Source organism: Epinephelus moara, chromosome 10, assembly GCF_006386435.1.
Source record: "Epinephelus moara isolate mb chromosome 10, YSFRI_EMoa_1.0, whole genome shotgun sequence".
Classification (NCBI taxonomy): domain Eukaryota; kingdom Metazoa; phylum Chordata; class Actinopteri; order Perciformes; family Serranidae; genus Epinephelus; species Epinephelus moara.
In genome coordinates, this window is record NC_065515.1 from 14,365,107 (window position 1) to 14,391,092 (window position 25,986).

At 43.7% G+C, this 25,986-nt stretch overlaps 1 protein-coding gene across 1 annotated transcript in view; it reads left to right on the forward strand.

Moving 5' to 3' along the window:
• sema6bb (sema domain, transmembrane domain (TM), and cytoplasmic domain, (semaphorin) 6Bb) overlaps nucleotides 1-25,986 on the forward strand; it is a 167,559-nt gene that overhangs the window by 10,698 nt on the left and 130,875 nt on the right. The gene's annotated exons all lie outside the window — the stretch shown is intronic.

Genomic DNA, 25,986 nt, shown 5'->3' on the forward strand with positions numbered 1-25,986 from the left:
TTTGTTGTTCATATTCTTCCCAACACTGACGTAGGTGCATCTCACGTCTTCGTCTGAGTATGTCTCTGCCGATGTGGGAAGTTGTGTGTGTGTATATATAGTCTAAATAAACACAAAAACTATTTAAAAAGTTTCTCTTTTCCAGTTTATGCTGGTGTGCGTTTGATGTGACAACACTTCAAACATTTCTCTAATCCTCCTCCTTGACATTTGAGCGCTCAGTTGTTTTATCCCAATTATAGGATGTTACTGTCCGCTGCTAAACGGAAACATTGGTTTGTTGCTGTCATTATGTGGCTTTTGCTGTTGCTGTGTATTGGCTGCTCTTGTAAATATAGTATGAGAAGCTGTGGCACCTTATGGGCTTAAAATGTCTGCGTATTGGCCCTTTAATCACCCACACATGTTCAAGTTTCCTAGTTTGCTTGTTTCTGTTTTGTACTTCTCATCAGCAACACGTCTCCCAACAATGTGACTCTTGTGGTAACTGCTCCTTTTGACCCCGTCCTTACCTGGCGACATCATCACTGCGCTACCTCGACACCCTGTTGTGCACATCAACACACGGCTCACTTGTTACCTGCTGTGGCTGTTCTAACCTTTTCAACAATTATCCGCTTGCTCCTTATAAATAGCCTTGCTTGTTCTGTCTGTTTCATTTCAAAACCAGCCATGCTCTCCCTTGACTCTCCGCGGCAGCAGCAGCAGTACAGAGAAACTCGATCCCGGAGTCTAAACTGAAGTAATAAACAAGACAGAAAATGCCCGAGAGCCAGCTCTTGCAGGCCTGAGATATGTCATGTACCATGAAACATTAAAGGTGCTGTCACAAGGGAAAAGCATTGGCTGGGCTTTTTCCACTTGCATGCATGTTGGAGAAGAACGGCCATAAAAGCCATGTTGTTGCTGTAATAGCGAGTAAACAGAGGCCCTGGCCAAAATAACCCAAATCATCATAGAAACATGCAGCCAATGAATAAGCTTTCAGATCTGCCTCCTGCCTTCCCAGCATGCTGCTAACTCGTAATGGGGCTTTTTTTTTAACTCAATTTTTACGTTATTGATGACTCTCAGTGAACGTGTTTTTAATTGTGCTACCCTGAGGGGGCGAGCTGAGTGCTTAGTTACAGAAACACTGGTGAGCACTACTCCTGCCAAATGTTAAAGATGGCAGTTATTCTTGAGTGAGGTTTTTTGGGTTTTATCGCTTGCCTGCTGGACAGCGCTGCTCCTCTCCTGTGGACAGTCTTTTTATTTTATTTTTTTCAGTCTCTTTCTCCCCAGTTTTTTTGGCTCAGGCCGCTTCACCTGGCATACAGATCCTCTCTGCTGTCATCAGCACCATTAACGGCCACAACAAAGTAGCTTTGAAGCTCTGCAGGGCTTAGGCCGTAATAGGAGGACAGCTCCAGGCTCATGCTATAATGGAGGGAAAGCTCAGGGGCTCCACTGTTTGCTCCTTAGTTCAGATTTCTGTCCCCTTTCATAAGATACAGCTCTAAAGACATCTGGACCAATTACCCTGTCTGTCTGTTCATCTACCTTTCTGACTGCCTCTCATCTCTGTTTTACCCTGCTCTGACATTAAAGGTGAAGTCTACAAATGCAGCAATATGGACCATGCCTGTATAGGATAAATGATGCCAAAGTGGCGAATGCACGACAGTAAAATTGTCGCTCCCTGCAGCTATTTTCAAGACAGAGGTAGCAACTGCTGGAAGCTCAGTATTTATTGCTGTCTCCTCTGTTAATTGGATGCATTATGTTCATTTCCTTTGCCGCTTTTCAAATCTTAATCAGATGGTTAATTTACAGTCTTGCAGGCTTTAACCAGCTGGCTCCGAACATCTTCATCGCTGTCTCTCAATCTTCTGTGTGTGTCTCCATGGTTTCCTGGGATTGTTTAGTCGCCTGGTTTTGTGTGTCAGAGTGTGTGTGCCCCTGCCTGTGTGTGAAGGTAGGGTAATATAACAGTGTCTTCTGCCTGGTCTGGCATTAATTCAATGAGGCCAGTGAAAATGTGATGGGGATTATTTGTCTGGCACTCAGTCCACAGAAGAAAAGACCAAGCCGCTGCGAGGAGCCTTCATTAATATAATAACACTCTGTGGTTAGAACAGCTAGCATGCTCTTTTTGTGATACGTGTACACACATAGACACCTAATGGCCACCTCGGTAGACACTCCACGACCACCTTGCTTCCTATTTATATATTTGACACTTTCGCAAAATTCACAAAAAGCAAAGAGGGGAAGCTGATTATGCTCTCCACAGTCACTTCTCCTTGTGTTTTCGGGCCATCAGCTCAGCATTTCCTCGCCATTGTCAAGTTGGTTCCTCTGTGCTGATAAGGAGTAATTGCCAGTGTGGCAGTTGACTTGCTTCTTCCTTGAGAGTTGCCATCCAGGCTGAAGCAGGCTTTGAGACTCTTTTTGTTCTCGTGAAAAAGTCTACATCAATATCTTTGTCTGGAGGTGGGGAGATTTGGTTTGCATCTGATAATCCCTTTTCACTCCTGAAATTAGTTTCTCTCTCTTGAGGCTAACATGCAGAAGCGAAATTACAAATGAGCAAGGATTACAAATGTAAAAGTGTGAAACAGAACAGATAGGGAAATGAGTGGAACAAGTGTGTGTGTGGGTGTGCATGTGCCTGAGTGTGTGTTTGTGTGTGTTTGTGGATGAGGCCTCTCTGCCAGCAATCAAGGACTCTTGCTGGGATACTCACCTGATTGAAATGAATAGATTCCTGGATAGTGGATACAGGAGGAGGGGGAGTGGGGTGTGTAGAGTGGCAGCCGAAGGACTCATCAGTCATCACACACATACACAAAGCACACACACGCACACAGGCACACACACACACAGAGGCAGGCTCAGCGGCTCATTAATGCACCTTAGCACCACTGGCTACACCAGGCAGCGAGCCAACCCAAAAACAGAAGCTAAGAGGTGATGCTCACCATGGGCCACCGTGGGCTGTGTAGTGGGGTAAAGCTGAGCCTCTGGCAAGTTTTAGGTATCGCTCATTAGTATCCATGCACAAACTAATGAAGAGCCTGGAGAGAAAGAGAGAGAGAGAGAGGGAGAGAATGAGGCACCAATCGAACTAAACAAAGGAACAAAAACACACAAACATGCATACAAGCTGCAGCACTTGCATGTGCACAGCCGGGTGTAAAAGCAGCTCAGCTAACAACCACTGATGTTTTCACAGAGGAGCTGATATTTAGTTAGACTTAAGGCTTAGGAGTGCCTGTGTAAGTGGATGTAGTGATAAATCTTAAAGCAGAACACTGCTCGAGCCAGTGCTGTGTTTTGGTGAACTAGTTCTCCTTCATCTGAGTGCCAGGGGACACAGACACACAGGGGAGACTAGTTATAGAAATAGCCTGAGTTTTTTTGTTCATAAACACAACTCCTGCCTCATGGAAATGTACTCTGTGTGTGTGTGTGTGTGTGTGTGTGTGTGTGTGTTTGTAGGTGTGTACCTGAGCTCTTTTTCAACCCCTCACGACGGCTTGCATCAGCATGATTATCAGGAGAGCAATATTGATTTTGTCAAAGCCGTTTCGGGGGCAAAATATTGTTATTTAGTCTGTGTGTACGTCAGGACATTTTGTTATTGTTGTCAGGCGGATCAGTAGCTCTGCTCAGGAGCTCTCTGAGTTGGGTTGCTTATTTTTTAAGGCTCAGCGAGTCTACAGCCAAGGCAGCTAGTTTCTCTTCCAAGGCCTCCTGAGAGTCAACCCCAAGGACCTGGACTAATTCTTCTGCATCACATTACCATTCTCATTAATGTGACTGATTATACACTTGGAAAGAGTGGGCCACAGTCGTGAGCCAACGGGCCCCAAAGTGTTTACTGGCACACAAGTGTGAAAAATCAGAATGCCCACTCGTGTTGAGTCATTTGTGTCTTAGATCATTCTGACGGCCGCGCACAGACCTTTGACATCTCATTCTCTGTCAGAAATGGATTTCCATCTTATTTAGATGGTGATTTAGTGTGAGAGGCCATGTTTGTGCTGGTGCATTTCAGTCTGTGTGCTTATGAAAGAGAGATTTTTGCCGAGAGTTAAATTTAACTTCATGTTGCTGTTGGTTTTGATCACACACTTAATTAACCTTTCTTGGCTTACAGTGGAAATGTGAAGGACGTTATGTAACTGAATGTACTGCAGAGACCATTCAAAAGTACCCACATAAAATGTTTCGTAAAAGGTTTCCATGGCAGGAAAGGTATTTAGTTAACAAGCAGGCAAGTAGAACCAATTTTGCACCAGGTTTTTGTACAAAAAGCAGCAGTTGTTTTTATGGTATATAATGTTTTCCTCTTGTGCTCCAGAGAGATCACAACAATGCAGAAAATAGCTCCAACTAAGGAAGGAAAACAAGAAAATATGTATAAACGAGAAAATGACTGTCTTGGTCTTCTCAGTGCACTAAGTGGTGCCCCTGAATGGGTGAAAAAAGTAATAACACTTAATGTAGGAGCCATTTTTGTGATAATTAGATGTTGTGCAGAGACTGTTTAAAGTGCAGACAGACTTCAGAGGATAGGAAAACACAAATCCCCAGAGCCATCACACTGTCCCGGCTACAGCCATTATTTGTTTCATAACAACTGGAACGCAACATAAATACCCTGTCATTTCAGAAAAGTGTGCTTTCCTTAGCTCCCCTCAGAATAGCAGAAACAATTCTGGGCCTACCATTGCCGTGTTTCTTGGTGTATTTCTAATCAGTATGCTCCTTAATATAGACCACCCCAATTTCCCACCATTAGATATGCACTGTAGGCTTAATATAGAACAGAGATCCCATCTGCTTAATTCAGTTCAAGTCAATCTTTATTTATAGTGCAGGGACACATTTAGGAGCAAGAGTCAAGTTTACAATTTAAAAACAAGAAATCCTCCAGGCCCTAAGAAAAAAATCACATTACAATAAAGGAAAAGCAAAGAAAATTAACCGAGTGCATTAAAATATGATAATAGTAGCACTAGCTTAATCATGCCCTAAATGAGTTCTCCGAAACTAGAGATAGTACCCAGAGTATTAAGCATCAAAGATCAGTTATTCCAGAAGAGGCAAGCAAATGGCCCAGGATCCCCGTCTAATGTAATGGTGTGTGTCAGTGTGTGAAATACAGACTGGCGCTTTAACTGGGCAGTAATAAAGTCTCTGCTTTGGATGGCTGATGCCTATTGTGAGAGATATTAACAGATCAAGCTTGAACACCATGAGGCTTCATCTCTAGTATCTGTGGACTTACATATTAGAAACAAATAACACGGGGAACCAATGGAAGCTCGGAATCTAGAGAGCACTGACTTTTTGGCTGATCTCCACTTGCAAGACAAGTTTGAAAACAAAGGTAAGGTTGGTATGCTAGTAAGCTAACAGTGTTAGTTAAATGCTTAGCAGGACATTCGACTCAACTTGCATTTAACTCGCAATACTTCAAAGTTATACTTGAGTAATTATGAGGTTTGAAATTGGTCACTAGAAATCAACTTGGAAACTCAACTTTAGAAAGGACATATTTAGCTTTTTTCATTAAAAAGAACACCACCTAAATTGCATGTTTGCAACACGTGACTAAGATGATGGCCGAAATTCAGATGGAGGGCAGGAAGTGATGAATTTGGCGGGGTGAGTAAATGTGCTAGTGAGTATTACTGTTTTTTGTATTTCAACTCTGTACATTGATGCACTGCTGTTCAGGCTAGTTAACATTAGCTAACATCTACCTTAAAAATCCTCGTCATTGTAGTGTTACCAATTGACATTAGTTGACTCCACTCTTCCTGATTGAAGACGGAGGGATTTGATCTACATCTGCCTCTGTTTCTCTCTGTTATTTTTACTTCTCCCCTTTACGTCCTCCTATTTTTGGGACTTAAAGTGGCCCTTGTTTTGCCCCAATGTGATCGATAGGAACAGCCATAAACAGCACAAATCATAGGCGTTTGTTCAATGTTGGCAGTCGTTGCCTGCCCTCCATTTAGACAGCACGTCGATGTATGACGTCATATGCAAAGAAGCTATTAAAAATTCCAATATATCACTCCCATAGCCGAGGAAAATCCAATCAATATTTGAGAACATGAGCTACTCTCTCTCAAAGCCATTAACCAGAGAAGTTTAAAGCTTGTGATGTCATATGGTATAAAGTCTGGCGCTGCTCCAAAGACAGAGAATGGGAGACTGATTTTGTGGACCAACAGAATACTTGTTTTCTTTTTTTATACCTGAATGAGCTTTATTCTTTTCTAGTGTTCTCAGTTTTGAAACTGAAAATGTACCCATATACTCAGAACATTCTCCCGGGTGCTCTCAGTGTCATCTATGAGTTCTTTCCAAGTTCATTGTCTGTGGAGCAGCTCCAGACTTTCTAAGTTTTAGCATTTAGGAGAGAGTATTTTATGTTTTGGACTGTCTTAGACCATAGAGGTTTATTTCCCCCTTATGAGTTATGTGAAATATTACTCAAGTTTCAATATGAATTTCTAACAAGATGTTCCCAGACCTTTGCTCAGCATTTGCTTTTGCTTGTGATGCTTTGTCCATGTCCTGGTAGGATTAGAGAGTAAAGTTACATACAGTAAGAGAGCAATAGAAAGATGCACAATGAACTTCTCCTCTATTATTTTCTTCTATAAGATTAGCATTTTTTTCTTCCCCCCTCTGTCAGTGCTGGAATGCCATTGAATGTGTGATATGGATTTCCATTGCCCAAATTTAGTTCCATTTAACTGAACTTTAACCACAAATCCTGGTGAAAAATCAGGTCTGTTGGTGGCACAATAGCTTGTGTTGCTGCTCAGGACAGTGCAGACGCTCTCTACATTGAAATGAATGACCTAGCTCTATGCAATTTAACACGTTGGGTGTGAAAGTAGGGTGAGAATCGGCCCCAATCCTGCACGCTGGCCGGAGTCCTTTCTCTTATGTCATTGTATTGTTGTCCTCTGTCTTCCCGCCATTGACCTGACTAAAGCCCCGGGCTATCGGAAACAATTACCTAGATTGTGTCAATAGAGTCAGTGGAGCAGGTAAAGGCATCAGTATCCCAAGTCCAAGTCTCAGGTCAGTGACAGTGAATGAGGGGTAATGGCCTTCACTTACTACAGCGTGTGAGTTCAGCTGGAAGAAGACCAGCTCGGCCAGAGAAGCTATGTGCCGCTCCACAGGGACCTTTGTACCAAGCTGAGCAGAGTGGTGCTTTCGGAAGAAACAAGGCACAGTGTTTGTCTCTGTTTGTGTGTCTATGAGTTCGCGTTTCTGTAAAGTTTTCCACCCCACTGTCCAGCTGACCTGGAGTCCGTCCAAAGGCCATACTACTACAGCAAGTTTCTCCTCGTCCTCTCTTTGTCCCCTTTCTTGTTTCCGTGGGCGTTGGCTGGGGCACAAAAAAGAGAAGAGCCTGGGTCACTTCCAAAATGATTTCCATTGCTGCATAAGTGCCTTTGGAAGAATGCAACTTGGTACATGCCAGGAAAGGAAAGGAATAAATGACCCTAGAGTGAGAGCTTGAAGTGGGCCAATCGAAGTTAGTTTGGAGGAAGACTGCGGTTGCTTCTTGCCAAGGCGCAGCAGGGCAAATTGAAGAATTTGGAGCAGCATAGAGAACAGCATGAGGTGGAGAAGGAGAATAAGCTAGAATAAATGAGAAAGATTGCTGGAGTTTGGTGGAAGGTTGTTGCTACTCTCCATGGCCAAGCCCGGGATATAGTAGAGCTTTTGAAAGGAGAGGCCACACGATTACAGCTAAACAGAGGAGAGAGAAGATAAAGGCAGACAAGGAGAAAGGCTTCAAAAACTTCCATTAAATTAGAGTAAGCCACTGAAGAATTGAGAAGACAGCAAAACGAGTGGGTGTGAGGATATAGAAAACAAGAGCTAAGGGGAAAGCAATGTTCCCCCTTTGCATGTTTGTAATTGTTTCGGCGTGTGCATGTTCTCTCCTCCCCTGTTGCTTTTGCAATTATCATCCTGAGACCAGGGGCGGTTTCCCTGGAGTTAGAGTGCTTGAGACACTTGGGTGGCTTGATGGAGTTTGGCACCTATAGCGGCGCTCTGACAGGGCCTGGAGACACCACTTGGTTAATTAACCAAAAAGACTAAAACTGACTCTTCAGGCTGATAAACAGGAATGAGGTGAACATCTTCGCTTCCCTCCCCCTCATGAGAGAAGCTCCAGAGAGAAAAATCTTGCAGGTAGTTTCAGGCTGTTTGCTTTTCTTGCAGCAACAAAGGCTGGAAATCGTATCGGCCGAGGGAGGAAGGAGGGGAGGGACCGATGTCCGTATCATTTGAAGATTTTTTTGTTGCGGAAGGATGAGAAATTTGCCTTATCATAAGCCAATGCATTTACTTTATGTGGTCTCACTCTTTGATACATGTTCAGTGTATTTTCTGTCATTTATGGGCATTTTTCCTCCATGCTGTGCATTTATAAAAGACTCCCCGTGGCCTCGGTCCGTCGTATTTCCACCTACAGAATGTAATTCCACTGAGAAATATAGCTGTGTGTATGTGTGTGCTCATGTTGTTGTGCATGTGTTTCTTGCAGTGTGTGTGAGAGGGTGTTTTATGCAGCAGAGGGGGAATGTTGATGAGTACGGGTAAATAAACGGTATGGGAGCGCTGACAGACAAAGCATGCTGGGTTCTTGTAAACCAGTGGTGGAAATGATTAACATCCGCACCGTCCCTAAACGAACCCCGACCGTTTCCCAACCGCCTCATTTGTTCTCACTGTCAGTCTTGGGGGGCTTCATTTTCACTGGCGAAAGAAAGGCAGTGTATAATTGTTTTAAAGGAAACACTTTGTCTCAATCTTTTTAACATTTTTTTAATCTTAATTACTATCTTCATTTTTCATAGTAATTTCCTCAAATACCATGTCCTCTCTTCTCCCCCGTGCCATGGCGCTGGCAAATTAGGAGCATGATATGCCGAAAGATGTCTACCTGCTGTGATTTATCTGTCTCACTGTCTGTCTTACCCCTCCTCTGTGTTCCCAGCAGGATTTTGCTGAGTATTTAAGCGTCCTGTGGTTTGGGGAGACAGATTATGCCCTGGCCACTGTGTGAGGGGGGGCGACTGCTCTGTCACTGCTGACTCTAGCACACAACCTGCAGAGTTTGCAGACATCCTGTGACCCCTCATCCCTTCGCGGCTGTACACAATTTGCCATGGCGGCCCCGTATATCGCCTGCACCCTGCGCCCTGACATTTTAGTTTTGCCCTCCTATTTGCCCTGTCCCTTCTCATTATGAAACCGCATCCATTGCTGTCACAATGGCTCTTTCAGATGGTCTAGCTTGTGCCCTTACTGCTGCGCTCCAGCTACACTGTGTGTGTGCGCTCTCCTGTTTTTAATCACTGCTTGTACACTTTATATTGTTCTCCCCTTTTTTACTCCCTGTCCTGCCCCTTCGCTACCCCACATTCATGCATCTTTGCCACATTGACCCACAATGCCCCTCTGCTCTCAATCTCACCCCTCACTTCAGATGTTCAGCTCCTGCCTGCGTGACCGTGGTCTGTGTCTGCAGATCTAAACATTTCCCTTCATTAGACCGGGTCTTGTTGCGGCTGCTCGGCAAATTGGCCTTATAGAGAAGCAGGCTGTGTTGTTCATTGAGCTGCCATGTCAGTAATAGTTGCCTGGCACCCGCTTTTGTTCCCCTCAGAGGTAATTGCTACCGAGGGGATTAAGTAATGATATGACAAGGGTGAGGGCATGGGCGTGCCATCCGCCATCCATCTGAGTGTATCAGTGCACAAAAAGGATCTCCTGTGAAGTGAGAAGTGTCGTTTTCTTGACATTTCTTAAGTTAAGACCGCCGGGCTTTGGCGGTAATCAGCTGTAGAGTGAAACTGTGAATAAAAATTACATTCAGATTGGGCACAGTCGAACTCTGCTGTAGTTTTTATGGTTTTGGCTGTTGCAGGTGTGAGAGTTGCTCCTCTCCGTCGTTTCTCTTCCTCACATATTGCATCTGCAATACTTTTGTTTTGTTACATCTGTCTGTTTCTAAATGTCAGCGATGCAGTTGGGCAGTAAAACTCTTTATCCTGGGCTTCAGTCGGCATGAAAAAACCCCAGCAACATTAGTCTTGCTTTCAAGACGAGGGCGACACTGGAAAAAAAAACAAGATTACATCGCAAATACAAATGTGCACAGAAACAGAAACACAGCCACCACCTCCCAGGGGCAACTAGACCCGGCTTCCTCCTCTTCCCAAAGTTTTCCTCTTTTCCGCCCTTGGCTTTTCTCTCTTTCAGCTGTACATTAAAGTGACATAAAACAGAGGACAAAAGCGGGTCCTCAGTGTCTCGGCACTTGAATGGCTTGATTTCCATTCTGGTAGAGACGTAGTGTCTCGGCCTGCCAAGTGGTGTGTAGACAGATCACGGCCCGGCCCCACGTCTAAAAAGAAATGTACTGTACGCAGTGTCGACTGATAATGAGATATACTCGGCATCCAACAGATCCGAGTCTTTTCGCTTCTCCTCTGTCATTGTGGGCTGACTCACTTTAGAGACCAGCTCTAAAAAACACATTTAAAAGGTGCCATGCCTCTTTCTCTCACACACACACAGACATATATCTGCTTACCAGGACCCTCAGTGAATTATCACTACAGTGAGGTGAAACAGATGGCGACAGACACAGAAAGACGCTGTTTGACTATCTGACTCTCCTCCAATCTCATTTAACTCCATGTACCCTTTCAAACGCATTGGAGCATCTGCTGATGGCATCTTGCCCTCTCAGTGGGAGATGAGAGAGGCTGGTAGAGGGTGCTTCACTATAGGTGTCCTTTCTACTCACCAGGCACATATTGCATACACACATACATGCTCCCCGCCACTTAAGTCCCAGTGCAATTTACAGTGGAAATGAAAACACTCCAATGGCAGAATTTGACAGGGTGTGAGTGGTTTTAAATATGGCCCCTTTTCTTTATTAGACACTACTCAGGTGACACAAAGACATAAACACCCCTTCTTAGTGTTGAGTAAGTTGAGTTAAGGATGTTTATAGTATCCGGATTTGCTCTTCTATTTCAGTTATTCATGGCTGGACAACTCATGCTTATGTGCAGCTCAGCTCCATTTGCCACCCAGCTAGTTTCTGAAAGCAAGTCATTATCATGAAAAGCTGCTAACAATAGATGATCTGTTGCTGTGCGTGTTTATAGTCTACCCAAGAACTTTAATTGATTTTTAGGTATGCAGTTATGTAGACTCTTCCTGATTGAGTTATACTAATTGGATTAGAGATAAGATCAGGCATTTACAGCACGTCTAACTCTGACAATTAGGCAGTCTCAACTCAGAAAACAGATCGACTGAATGCAGCCAGATTGTAAAAAACGTCACGTCTTTGAATTAAAAGTCGCTCCCTGATACGATGCTAAACGGGGGCCTTTTCCTACAGGCCTCTGTCGTCCTAATCGACCTATCAAGCGGCACCTCGGGTCCAAATCTGCTCACTTAATCCGGTGACTGCCTCCTGCACTGCCTCCCAGCAGTCCATCGCATTTCTGTTGCTCTTTATGTTGAACTGCTCTGCATGCATATGAGCTGTTTTGATGCTGAGAGGCAAGCAAGCTTCTTTTTTTTTTTCTTTTTTTGCTTTGAAGCTACTAGCTGCTCAAATGTTACTCTAAATCTGAGACTCGATACGAAGGATAAATGTAGACAGCATATTCGTCTTGGAAATGCAGCACAGAAACAACAGTACAGCCAGCAGTGTCGCCTCACAGCATACTACTGCTGTACAGGCTATGATTGCTTGTGGTAGTACCACCAATATACTAAAGTGGGATCACAGAGCTGGTGCTGATCAGGTCAGACTCTGCTATGTGGGTTTAAGGATTGTGTTGTTTGGCCATAGTACAAGGATCAGAGGTGCGGGGACCGATGCCAAAGAAATACCAGAGAACATTCAGAGAACTGCCAAAGGACGGGGAGCGGTTGTTTAACAAAGTTCCCCAACACGTGTTTTGTTTGGCCACACAGCTCTACAATACATATGACTCCCATTTGTCCTGTTAACTTAATCTCCCTTCTTTTCTCCTTCTCCTTCCATTTCTCTTCCTCTCTATTGCACAAAGTTAGTATCACACCCTACGGGAAGAGTAGTTTCTGATTAAGGAAACTGAATCAACCTCAAACCTCCAGGGGTACAATAGGAAGCAGACGATAATACCGGGCTGCAGGATGGTGCACCTTTCCCTGGCCCTCCCTCTATAGCACCAGCTTTTTTAAGTAAGGTCGTGACTAAAATTTTAGGACTAAGACAAAGCCTTTTCCACTTCCTATCCCCTCTACTGAACATTTGCAAGCGCATGAGCATTCAGTCCGGTCGTCTCGGAGGAGTTGGCCCCAGCAGATGGCTCTTCGTCTCACAGCCATCAGGAACATTTTATTTAGCCGTTTGTCATGCTGTAAGACACAGGAGACCTCAATCTCTCGCCTCTCCATCTACCGTGACCTGCCACGGCTGCAGTCTGAGAAGGCCTAATGGAAACTCTCCAGTTAGTGCTGCAGGTTTGGGGAGCAGGGATGTCATTCAGATGGAATATTAGATAAACTGGGGTCGGAGGTCATGTTTACACAGCAAATCCTCCATTTCCTTCATGTCACGTCAAATGGGAGATTTTTGGCAGCTGGGGAAGGGAGGAAAAGGAAAGCTTGACTTGATGCGACATCACATCGACTTTCACCCTTTTTCGGTTGCTGTCACTCAGCCCTCCCTCCCCCTCTCTGTCTGCATCTCACTTACATTTCACAAACATGCAGAGACAGGTCGAGCTTGCAGTGTGACATTGGCCCAGTTTGTCACCTGCTAACTACTCAGTCTGTCATAAAATTTCGCACACACCCAAGCTAACCTTAACATTAGCATTTAAATTGAGTAACCGTTGGAGGAGGGGAGAAATCGCAATATTTCTCGCCAAACACTTTTTCACTTTGCCTTCTCAAAGGCTTTTCTTGGCAAGGAGAGAACTACAATAACCAATAATGTCTTTCCTCTGATATGATAAAGAGCTGTCATGATTGATTTCCATGCTGCCATGACTCGGTACCCTGAATTAATTTGGATCCGTCTTCATCCTCCAAATCTGTCACTCCTTCTCTCTTTTTTCGCTTTCTCCTTCTCACTTTGGCTCTGTGCTGCTCCCAGAGCTCATTTAAAATACCTTAATGCTGTTGGCCATTGTCCGTGATCTGCTGGTGGCGTTTTGGCACGAGCAGATGTTTGGATTCCGACTGCCTCTGAGATGAATGCTAAAAATGTGCGGGCAGTTTCAGGCGGTGGTTTTGAGGAGTCGAGAGGGGGAAACTTTTTGCAGAAGAAGTTTCAGCAAAGTACTTTTTGACGCTGCAATCCTCAGCTCGACTGAGCTCAGCACGGAAGATTACGGAGAATATCTATGAATTTTTTTACCCTTTAATCCCTCTTTCAGGTTAAGAAGGGGGAGAGCTTTATCTTTGTGTGTGCGCAAGAAGAGAGAAAGAGAATAAAGCGAGGAGAATAGTGGAGGTGATGGCAGAGATGATTGGCCAAAGTGGTCTGTGTGAGTCCTGCGGATCAAGGTCACATCACTGATTCTCCCCGGCTGTTAGGGTGAGAGCAGGTCACCTCTGCTTCATTAACTCAGTAATTCGCTTGCAGCCCTCCCTCTGTGTGTGCATGTGTGCAGAGTGTGTGTGTGTTTTGTTGGTCTGTTTGCGTGCATGTCTAGCGGCTGACGGAAGGTTGTTGTTAATAAGGGAGACAGCGCCAAGACAGATATGAGAGAGAAGAGCAAAGCGAGCAGGAAAAAGTAAAGTTTCTCCAGTCAGCTTCTTGATGCAGACCCCCTCCTTTCTCCCACCATCATATCCCCTTCTTCCAAACTGAAGAGGAGGGCTGCAGGCAGAACGAGCAGACAGGCCTTTGATGTCCATGATGATGGTTACCAAGCCCTCTCTTCCTCTCTCTCTCTTTCTATGTCTGCCTGGCACGCGCTCTCTCTTGACAACCATACCACGTCCTCCACAGATATGCGCCTAATCACAGTCTAGCCGAGCACTGACACACCCAGCACCTTTCTCTTCATTCCTTTTCCGTCTTTCTTTCTGTCTTTCTTGTCACGGTTTATGCTGCCCCGCTCCATCTCCTCACGTCACCACCTCCCTTCCGTCTCCTTCATGCAGCGATCGGAGAGTAGAGTAAACACGAGTTGTCACACACTTCATCCCCAGCTCGTCTCGGTTGCAGCCGAAGAAATGATGCATCCCGTCGACACGCTCAGAAGCGGGCGTCGAGCGCGAGGGGCGGCTGGCAGGCAGGCGGAATCTTGGGTAATAAACGAGGAGGGATTTGGCGTCTCTTAAAAAACAAAGGAGTTTGAAAGCTGCCTGCACTCAAAATCGCTTTAGGGCGTAAATTGCAGTGTAATTTCCCTTTTATTTGTGCAGACGCTCTGCATAATGTGAGAGTTTTTCCCAAAGTCATGCGCTGTTTTGTCTCTAATTCGTAAAAATCAACCTGGACTTACATTTCAATGCAACTTTGTTTAATTGGATTAGACAGAATTTGTTTTAGGATTTGAGCCGAATAATCACATTAAAGAGTGAGACCTTGCTAACTGGCGCTGAGTTACACGCTTTAATCACAATTCTCTCTGCAATTTAAAAGGCAGTAGCATTATTTAGTGAACTTCTAATTTGCCTATTGATTTGAATTTAATTTATCTCTCCCCAAATTCAGCCAGCCCCAGGAGGCCTGTTAGCAGATAATATATTTACTGTAGCAATCAACTGTAAGTAAGCAAGCGTTTGGATGGCTCCGCTCCCAATGTTTTCCATTTCGCGTGTGTGTGTGTGTGTATGTGTGTGTGACAGAGAGAGAGGGAGGCTTCAAACAACTGAGCAGAAAATGTCACTTGTCAAGATTACAGAGAGTTGGAGGCTATTCTGGAAATAATGACTCTGTAATTGTAACGGGTCGCACGATGACAAACTTCATTACAAAGTCTATTCCTCTGACGTCAATAAAGATGTATCACGCCACCTTAAATATGAAGAGACGAGAGGAAATTCAACTTTAAATGTTTTGCCACGTGCCTACAGAGCAGTTCACAGTTTTATCTTGTCTGTAATGCCCAGTTGTTGAGTTTGTGCCCAGTTTGACAAAGAAGTTTGCCAGAGAAATAGTCCTGATTTAGTCCTGATAAAGAAAACAGATTATTCCTAGACATTTATTCATAGATTACCAGGCAGAATAACTTAATCATATTAGCGCAACCAAATGGAGAGCAACCATCCAGAGCAGAGACTGACAGCAGTGCAGTTAGGGGCTTTTTCCATTGGTATTCTTCCCATTCACCGCAATAAAAACAGGTTAGTGCTGTCAGGATTCAAGTGGGATAGCAGGGGATTATAGGGTAGGATGGTGTCTTTCCTCTCAGCTCGCTCTTTCTTACCGCGTGTACCTCTCTCTGCCTCGACTTCCCGTTGCCTTCTCTTCCCTCTGTTCTTCTGTATGCTGTGGGAGTGTTGTTTAGACCTTGCAAAGCCCCTGATTAGGGGGACTGTACTGTGGAACAGCAGATAGCTCTGTTTTTCTTATTTCTCCGTGGATGGAGAGGGACAGACAGATGGACGAACAGACCGACGGGTGAAATGCTAAAGGAAAGATTAAAAAAAATAAGGTACTGGAGACAGCTAGAGCAGCAGGATGAGTAACTGCGTGAGGTGTGCAGAGGAGACTTTTGGCTCACCTGCCAAGAAGAAGGTATGCTTAAAGGGACAGTTCACCCCCAAATAAAAAATATGTGTTTTCCCCCTTACCTGTAGTGTTTTTTTATCAGTCTAGATTGTTTTGCTGTGAGTTTCAGTGTTGCAGATATTGTCACACATGTCTGCATTTCCTGGCTGCAAGATCATTAATTAGATCATTATATGACAGCTTCTGAGCTAGCTCTGCACTGATGCTATTGACAGCAAGACCACTTAGACATTCCTGTGTCATTGTTGAGCGCAGGTATGTTTTAATGAGTTTAAGTTACCAAAAACTTGACTGTTTTAATAACTGTAATTATGAAAGCATGTGTGCACCGCTGGGTGAGCTCACACTGCTGCTGAGCTTTGTGTGCTAAACCAGCGGTGTGCTAAGCTCAAACTGCATTGTGTCTAAAAGGGCCCTGCTGGGAGAGTTAATGCAATACGCATGGTTATGATTGATGATGATCATATTGGGCTGTTTTGGTGCCCCCTCCCGCACTGGTGCCATACACACAGTGTGTGATGCTCATGCCCATAGCAGTAGTGCTGTTACCTAGGAACTATTTTGTACCTTATCACTGCACAGATGAAAGTGTGCTAGCTCACCTAGCGTCATTGAGCTAGCAAACATTACAGTTAAACGGAGGAGGATGCCTTAATGTTCACATCTTGTGCTGTCACGAGCATGAGCCTCTCGTCCATGGGTAGATATACGCTTCCTTCTCTGAGGTGATACGGTTGGTGGGTTAAGTTTAGTCGAAACAAAATAGTTCCTACGTGAAACTGCTCAAAACGAGGTCTCTGGATTATGTAGGGGTCATGAGTTTTCAAATGTTTTCTTTTTTTCTTATTTTGCTTTGAGCACCACAAGCTGAGCGCCATCTTGTTCCGTTATATTCGAGAGAAGGCAGACATCTCTACAGCGGATATCTCCAACAGTCAGCAACTCACACTAACTGTCCCTTTAAAAACTGCCTGAAATAAAAAAGGTTTCACTTTATTAATAAACAACACAAACATCTCTAGTAAAGTTAATGTTGCTCTGTGTAATCAAATGCATTCTTTAATATAAGGCTAACAAAGTATTAAAAACAAACTCATAATAATTAAATATTAGGAGTGTTATGGGACCCCCGAAACCGGCTGCCTCACTTAAACAAGCGATCAAGTGTTTAATTCATCATGAAAATCACAAGAGCATCTCAAAGCCTACACAAACACCCAAACACTGTAAAAGGTTTCATATTTTAATATTAATTCCCTACGGACCGTGGGCTAGTTAAAGAGGCGTTTAATAACGCTGGACTTTTTATCAATTAACTTTTTACGATCTGGAAAATAGAGAGAGAGACAGGAGGAAAAGTTCACAGAGGTTTAGACTGTAGAGTCTCTTTAATACAGAGCCATTGATTTGCTGAAATTTCATTTGCTCTCAGTCAATGGGGAGCGCACAGCGGTCAGCAGGGATAGAGTTTGACAACAGTAAAAGACCAGCATATTTAAATGTTATTGTCTCAATCAGCCCTTATTGATTAACTGCATCTGCCAGTGTGGGTTTACTCGAACTTTGGCACTTGGTGGATGATATACTGTTGCTGCACTGATGCCAAAGTGATGCAGAAATAGATGTCGTTAGAGAGGGGTGTAGGGGATAAGAGACAGGTTGCAGCAGGTGAAGTGACAGGTCAGGTAGTTAATATGACAGAGCGCAGTGTAAGGTGGGGTGGGGTGAGACGCTTGTCGAGAGGGGAGAAGGTACATGGTGCACAGAGCAGCTACTAGAAATGGAAGTAATGTATCAGACAAAGTGACGTGTAGACTGGGAGCTAGGAAACAGATAGATGTTCATTAGTAAAAGGGCACAGCAGCAGTCCCCCCCACGCACACACATACACACACTCAACACCCTTGATTTAAAGTTAAAGTAACGGAAAGAGGATCGAGACTGAAATCTCTAGAGGGGGGCTGTGAGGTGGTGAAGGTGCTGATTTACCTGCTTGTTTCACTTTCTCACAGATTAAGCCTATTCTATCCTCTCCCTCTGTCTCTGTGTCTTTGATCCGTCTCTCCCTGTATGCAACCTTTTCACATCTTCTCTCTCTGTCTGCCTAAATCATTCAGTCAAACCAGTGGGGTTTTTTTCCGCTCTTTCTCTGAAATTTCCATACTCTGTCAAACTTTGGCAAAGGGCTTTTCCATTCTCTCACAAACAAGAGTGTAGTCCAGTTAACTGGCAGCACATGAACAAAGCATTGTATCTGAGAGCAGGGTTTGGTTATGGAACACTTCGAACTACATGACAGCTGTGTTTGGTTTCTTAAAATTAATGTTTTGTGATTGCTGATAGAGAACAGACAAAATACAGGATTACTCTGTGGACTAATTTTAAAGCAAGTAGTAACACAAGATTGACATTTTCACAGACCTGGCAGGTTTTCTTTAATGAAAGTAATCCCTCAATCAGGGCTGCATTCACCTTTTTAACAATGAGGAGGGACTGTTTTCAATCCTTCTGCAACCCAATCCTCCAGAGTGTTTGGAGGAAATTCACCACTAGGATAAATTTTTATAAAACTTAACAGCTAAAGTGGCCAATTTAGAGCATTTTGCAACAAAAATCTTAGTTCAGGGTTCTCAAAGTTTTGATGACTGTCATTTTAGGAAGCCAGCATATGACTGAGGGCTGCACAAGAAAAGTGCACACATACTTACTTTTTAATGACACACTATACGATGACATTTTTAATGACTTTTTTTTATTACATACTATACTATGACTCTTTATGACCTTTTTTTTATGACATTATAAAACACTTTACAAAAACTAAAACAGTTGACAGTAATACAGCCAACATAACACTCACATTACATCCTAGTTTTCCACTTTTTATTACATTTTAAAGTAATGAAATAGAGAGACAGCACAGTTTGACATTGATTGTACCTACCCACAGATGTCCAGCAACAGCCTCTGGCGGGGTACGGCATCACTGCTTGGACAAACCAAGTGCAGAACTGCCGTAAACCCTGATATTAGAACCAGTAAAAGTATTTTTTGTAACTGACCCTTCGGTAAATCCCGCCCCTGGACACAGACTGGCCAATCATAACGTAGCATTGGGCTGGCTCAGACCAGGGTCCGACAGCAACACAGCTGTGCTCCATTGACTCTAATGCAGTCGTTTCAGATTTCCTTCATTTTCAGGCTGGTTTTGTGGATTTGGAGCTAAATGTTGTGCCTGGGGCACGTCGTGTATTAATGATACTCGTTACCTGGAGAGGTTGGACAAAGATATACGTTTCTTCCCTGTTCCAAAACCAAAATCAAACCCTGAAAAGTGTAGGGTTAGCTAGCTAGCTACTGAAGATATAGCCTACTGAATGTATACACATGCTGCTTTTGCTTTTTAATGACTATAACAGTGAAAAAAAGACCGACCTGCTGTACAGGAACCAGTGAAGGGAAGCAGGGAAACTTTGCTGATATTCAACCAGCTGTGTGTCATCACAGTGTGTGCATAAGAAAGGTGTTTGCCTTCCCCTGGAGCTCCCTGACAGTCCGGCGGCAGAGGTGCAACCACTGGAGGTGGCATGGGGGGAAGCCAAACACCGTTCATCTGCACGCACTACGACGCCACACAGCTGGTTCAATATCGTTGAAGTTTCCCTTTATATTCATTGTCTTCTGTGGCGATCAGCAGTGATGTGGTGATTCACTTTTACACTGTGATCTGTAGCCTATAGTTCGGCTTTAGCTTCTAACTATCTTTGTCTTTTTAACCTGTTGTTGCTGCTGAGTCAATTTGACATCCTGGATATATCCTTCAAACACAGACTGTAGACCCCTCTGTCTGCTTCTCTCTAGAATCACTGTTTCAATTTTCCAAAAACTTTCATCAGGGAGTGCAGATAGTTACAGTGTCGGCACCTTGCTAGCTCCGCCAGCTTGACGGACCATCACAGAGGGGCGGGACTTAGCCAAGGGTCAATTATGACTACATTTGTGAATGATTATTTCAGATGATTGTGTGTGGTTGCCTGTTGTAGCATAGCAAAGTTTTTTCTTTATAGTTTTTATCAATATAGTTGGGGGGTGGGGGCATTTGCACATATTTGAATATTATAAGTACTGCTGAGTCTGAAAGTCATTGTAAGCCAAATGTCAACCTCTTTATTTGATCACAAACTTTCTAAAACCATGAAACATTTCTTCATAGTCATTTTTTGATGACATCTGTTGATGTGCAGCTGATTAAGGTTCTGGGTAGATTTTCAGACAAAAATCAAGAGTACTAATTAATTAAATGTATTTCTTTTCATTCTGTTCAAAAGTAAAAAGAGCTTAGGTTTTCAAGGACACAATGTTATCATGAATGTTTTCATTGATTTCTCTCGGCGGCTTTAAGCATTCAGTATCTGCCCTAAAGCGTCCTTGGGCAAGACAATGAAGCTTTCTTACCTTGCATGGTAGCTTACTTCCATCAGTGTATGGGTGAATGAAGGGCAAGTTGTTTTTTTTATTGTTTGCATTTAAAGACAGTAAAACTTTAGACTAACCTTGCGGCACCCCTAGCCTGCCCTTAAGGCACCCTGTGTTACTGTGGCACCCACTTTGGGATCCACTGCCCAGGGGGAGCCCCATTGGGCTTAGTTCCTTCAGTATGACAGGGTTGCCAACTTAAAACATCAGCTTTCAGACACTGGCTCACGCTGACCAAACAAATGTAGAGTGTAGCCTCCTTTTCTTTGACTTTATTAAATAGCTGCGGCCATCACGCAGCGGCAGGATTGATACATGTGTCTCCAAATTGAAAAGTCCAAAAATAGTTTCCTCTGGAGAATCACAATATTGGTTTCTGGCACATCAAGTGGATTATTAAAGGGAAGTTTCAGTTTTGCTGCAATAATATTCACAGTATGAGCCTTACTGGAAGCATGAAACATATCAAATTACTCAAGTAAATAAAAGATAAGGCAACAGATAGAAGGCCTACTAATGAAAACACAAGTTACTGTACTAAGCCTATAAATTACCGTAGATATACAGTGCCCTCAGTGCAAAGGTGTGTATATTTTTAAGTATGGACAGGAAAAACAAAACAAAATAAACAAATGAAATAAAATAGATATTGAAATGTTTGTACTTCTCCCTAGTGGCATCTGGTCATTTGGATAGTAAGATTCACATTGAGATATCTGTCTGTGAAATACCACCAATGCTATATAGGTGAATGGAAGGTTAGTTAATGGTACAGTATTAAAAAAAATGAACAGCAATAGCTCTTTCCAGAAACAGCACCATTATTTCCTTGACAACCCACCCACAGAATACAAGACCTATAGTTTTTTAATGGAAACTTTCTACTGGAGAAAACGTCCCCATTAAACTGTCGACAGTGTGGTCTGTGGAAACCAGTCCACCCATACCCAATTCCCCAACATCATTGGACAAGGGCTCCCTTGCCTCACAGATCTTAATTTAACCCCTGACACTGCCCTTAAAAATAATACTACACAACCGTATATTTTGAGATAGTAGAGCTCTTAAAAACACCAAGCAAATACGGTCTAAAATAAAGAAAGCAAGTATGTACAATGCTGTAAGTGATGGAAGTTAAGTATTTTAAGTAATCACAATGTCTAATAGAAGTAGAAATTTGATGCTGTTAGGTTTGACTGTCATTTCTTCAGTAACCCAAGCTGCACTCTGGCAGACAAAAGCAGTCTGAATCAAATTTCTATGAAAAACATCTTTAAACAACCACATTCCTTAGCAGGTTTGAAGATCCAGACAGGTGGGTGTGTTTAAAGCCTTAGGACTGACTCACTTGTATTTCCATTGTGCAAGTTGCAGTTGATCACACAAAAGCACTGAAATGGATTTGGAAGAGTAATTTGACCCCTGTCAGATAGTGTAGCCCTGAGCTTTGGTGCTTTACCAGCTAGCGTAGTTTACCTTAGAACAAAGTAAACCCAGCCTAAGCCGGTCAGTAACATGATCCGCCCTGCAATGATTCCCAGGCATCTGGGGGTCACACACACGAACAAGTCTCTCAAAGGCGATGTCACATCGGAGCGGACCATTCCCCCGACGTTGGCTAAAGAAGAGAAACCTGATACAAGCACACACACAAACACTCTCGATCACACTCCCCCTCTGACGGGCACGAGAGTGTGAAAGGGACAAGGCTGAGTTAAGTGTAAAGCCCCAGTGAGAGGGAGTGTGTGTTCAGTATCGATTAGTATTTGATCCCTGCCAGTCGCTCCTCTCCTGTGTCTCCCCGCAGGCTCCATGCTGACCTTCTCTGACTGTCTGTCTCCACACACACACACACACACACACACACACACACACACACACACTGAGCACGAGCTTTGCCTCTTGCCACGAGCGTGATAACTTACCCTTGATGGAGATGGTGTGAGACGCTGTGGAGGCGTTAGGGGCAGAAAAAAAACAAAGGGAAAGGAAAAAAGAAAGAAAGGAAGAATAAAGAAAAGGATTTGGCTTTGGGCATGTGATGGAAGACAAATGGAGTGACTCAATAGGTCCATTATGAGTCTGGGAAGGGGGGGGGGGTTGAGAGATGGATGGCAAAGACGAGGCTTTGAGAGGATGTGAATAGATGTAAGGAAGCATACTTAGATCAGGCAATCTGCTTAACCAGCTTACAGCTCCTGGCCCTGTTCCCTACTCCCCATCCTCTCACACTTCCCGTGCGTAATCAAACGTACTTCGATAGCAGTTATTATCATAACTCTGCCAAGTGTGCATTAGCAGTCTCCTCTGATATTGTTATTAAGAATATTCTTCAGTCGTCTTACATTTCTATGTACCTCCATCTGTGACTCAGGGGTCAGAGAATTGGAGGTAATCTTTAATATGTTCAGCTAGTCTCTATATTTCTGAACGTTCACAGCACTTCTGAACTTCCTTTTATCTCCTCCAACCCTGCTGCGCCCCTCTTCTTTTAATCTATGTTCATCTCTTGCTCTTGTTTCCCCCCTGTGTCTCCTTTCCCTCTCCTTCTCTCCTATGCATTTTCTTAGCCCTCTTCATCTTCGCTTCCTCTCGGCCTCTATAACTGTTAAGTCATGTTTTATAGTTCTATTTGCTGGCTAGCCCAGCCGCTGTAATAGAATTGCTCCTTCCTACATGGACAACAGTTTCCAGGGTAACAGAGACGGGGGAGAGAAGGCCACGGAGTGCACTGTGGTGTAGTCAATTTTATCACCAGAATGTTTTGGCCCATTTCTGATACATACTGCCTGCATCGCTGGCAACGTGAGGTGTGGAGATGAAGATGTAGGACAACAGTGTTTCCATCAGCCAAAACATTATTGCAGTTTTCAATTTATGTGATTGCATTTACTTTTTCAGAATGAGATAAGTGTTAGGTGCTGTGGCCTGTTGTAGAGGGTGAGCAGGTTGATGCATTGTCCTTTGTCAGAAGTAGCCCTGACTGGCATTTGTAAGGAGGAGGAGTGAGCTGGAATGCCTCGCAGCCATTCACTGGCATTTCCCTAATCACTCCGTCTCATCTTTTATTACCTCGGAAAGTCGTTCTCCTCTTGGGTGCTGGCACTGCAGATGTTTCTACCGCCTGCAGTATTGGACATTTTGTCAGTGGCAGAATAGAGGAGAGGAGACAGACCATAATATGACTGTCAGTAATATTCTCACTTTGCTCGCGGGAATTAATATTTGCGCGCAGAATTGCAACAAACTCTCACAGGTCTGCAAAACCACATTAAGAAAATATTCCTTCGTCAAAACTTTATGTCACCTTTGGGATTGAGACGAGCCTTTCCTCTGTAATCCACATTATTAGACTTCTCTGAACAACCTCACAGATAGTCAGGAAAACAAACATAAGTCAAAGCAATAAACCAGAAAATCCTATGCTTTTCACTGACTTAAAAACAACCCAGTCGCCAGAAGAAAATGTTGGCATTATACGTTTCTGCAAACCACAAATATACATTTGCAAGTTCCACATGTATCACATCAATTTTTCTAAAGCAGAATTTGTCATCGGGAAGTCAAGCTGGATGGTGTGTCACCAAGCTGCAGACTAGTGTTTGAGACCAACAAACAGCCAAACCAGTTGTGATTTAGTGAGTGTTTGATGTGTTTCCCGCAGCTTTTTAGGCACCAAACATGGGTGTTTTGTAGCGACCTGTCACTGTTTTCCCAGCGGCTTTTTAGACATGAGAAGTGGTTGTTTTTTGCAGAGACATTGCTGATTTTACTGCCGGAATAGTGGAACATTGTGACATTACTGGGTTACATTTAAGCCGTGGCATTGTTGAAGTGTAAAGCTCAGTGTATCCAATACATAATAACATGCAAATGAAAAGTGGGTTGAGGAAACGTAGAATGCCAACATTCTTTGTGGTGATGGGTTGCCTAAAAACTCCTAAAAGAGTTGCCATAATCATATTCTAAGTTACTGTAGCACATTAGTTGCTGACTTAGTCAAAAGTATGTATTTTCAGGGTATTTTACAGTCACAAAACATGACCAGAAATCTTTGTTTATATGCTTCTTTCTGTTAAGAATGCAAAGATCTGAAGTTTAAAGGAGCATTTCTGTTTAAAGTGAAACCAAAAGTTCACTCACAGTTCCTTGCACTTTACAGTAAACGACTTCTTCTTGCGGTGAGCATGTTTGGAATACTGTATGCTCCATGTAATGGAAAGTGAAAGGGGGAAATGGGGAGAAAACTCAAACAGGCTGTTGATTGTGGCGGAATCTGTCAAAGCAATGGAAAAAAAACAATTAAAATTGTGTGTTTTAGGGGCGTCGGTGGCTTAGTGGATAGAGCAGGCGCCCCATGTACAAGGCTGTTGCCGCAGTGGCCCGCGTTCGAGTCCAGCCTGTGGCCCTTTGCTGCATGTCATCCCCTCTCTCTCTGTCCCCCTTTCACACTTGGCTGTCCTATCCATTAAAGGCAAAAATGCCCAAAAACATATCTTTAAAAAAAAAGAAGTGTGTTTTACAGCCTGACTGTTGCTCAGGTGTTTGTGTTACTGAGTGTTTAGTTCAATTAAATACAACAAAAAAGAGATAAATTCCCAGAGTTAAAGAAAAGAAATAACCAGAAATATTTAGCTGATGCCTAATATGGAGTTGACATCTCTCTAAAAATGGTCAGCTTTACAGTGACCCTCCACTCTTGGAAGACTGTTTTCTAGCTGCCCAAAGATAGATTCATGCATACAGACATCACCACTTTAATCAGAGTGGATGATGTTTAATGGCCACCTCTCTGGTGCCAATAGATCTATGTTTGTTATCCCGGCCCACTGTAATGTCATCGTGTTTCTATAAAAGGGGATGAGATGAGAGAGGGATAGCCTAACTGTTTAGTCGCTGCCTGGCCACTGAACCTAGTTTGCTCCAAATGAGAGGTTGAAAAGAGGGGTGTGTGTTGGGGGGAGTGAGGGGTGTGTGTGTGGGGGTGTTGTGCAGAGTGGTGCAGCGTGAGGCAACAGAGAGAGACAAAGAGGGAGCATGGCTATATTTAGTCTGACCTGAGTGCCCGTGTGTGGAGCAGGCCGGGCAGAGAGACAGGTGCAGCGGCTGGTCATTATGGAGGAACACAAGAGCCTCACAGTCAGGGGCTGATAATGGGGCCTCATCTGACAACTACCTATAGCCCTACCTCACCGCCTATATTTAGCTCCGATTTTGGACCAGTGGTTGGGGCTTAGAGCTGTGCATGTCTTTGTGTGAGTGTGGAAATGTGTGCTGGGACTCTGTGAAAAAAAAATAACAGTGGGTGTGTAGGTGGGGATTGGACACTGGCGGAGCTGTCTCTGGGGAGACTGGCATCTGTTTGAAGACGACACACTGTGTTGGCAGTGTTTGCTCAGGCGATGCAGCCAATCATAGAGGTGCTCCTGACCTGCAGGGTAATGCATCTCAGCATTACACCAACATGAGCCGCCTTGCAGTTTGTCATATCTCTGTAACATCTGCTGGTTGGTGCAAGTGTGAACTACATGTGTCTTCTTTGTATTCGCAACACACCCCTATCTCGCTGCTGATGTTACACTTCAGTGATACTGTTACACTCAGACAAATATGTACAAGTTGACATCAAAGCAAGTTAGCCCAAGTGTTTCAGTTTAGTTTACACAGAATGTATAAAAACTGCTTCGGTAGAAATCCGCTTGTGT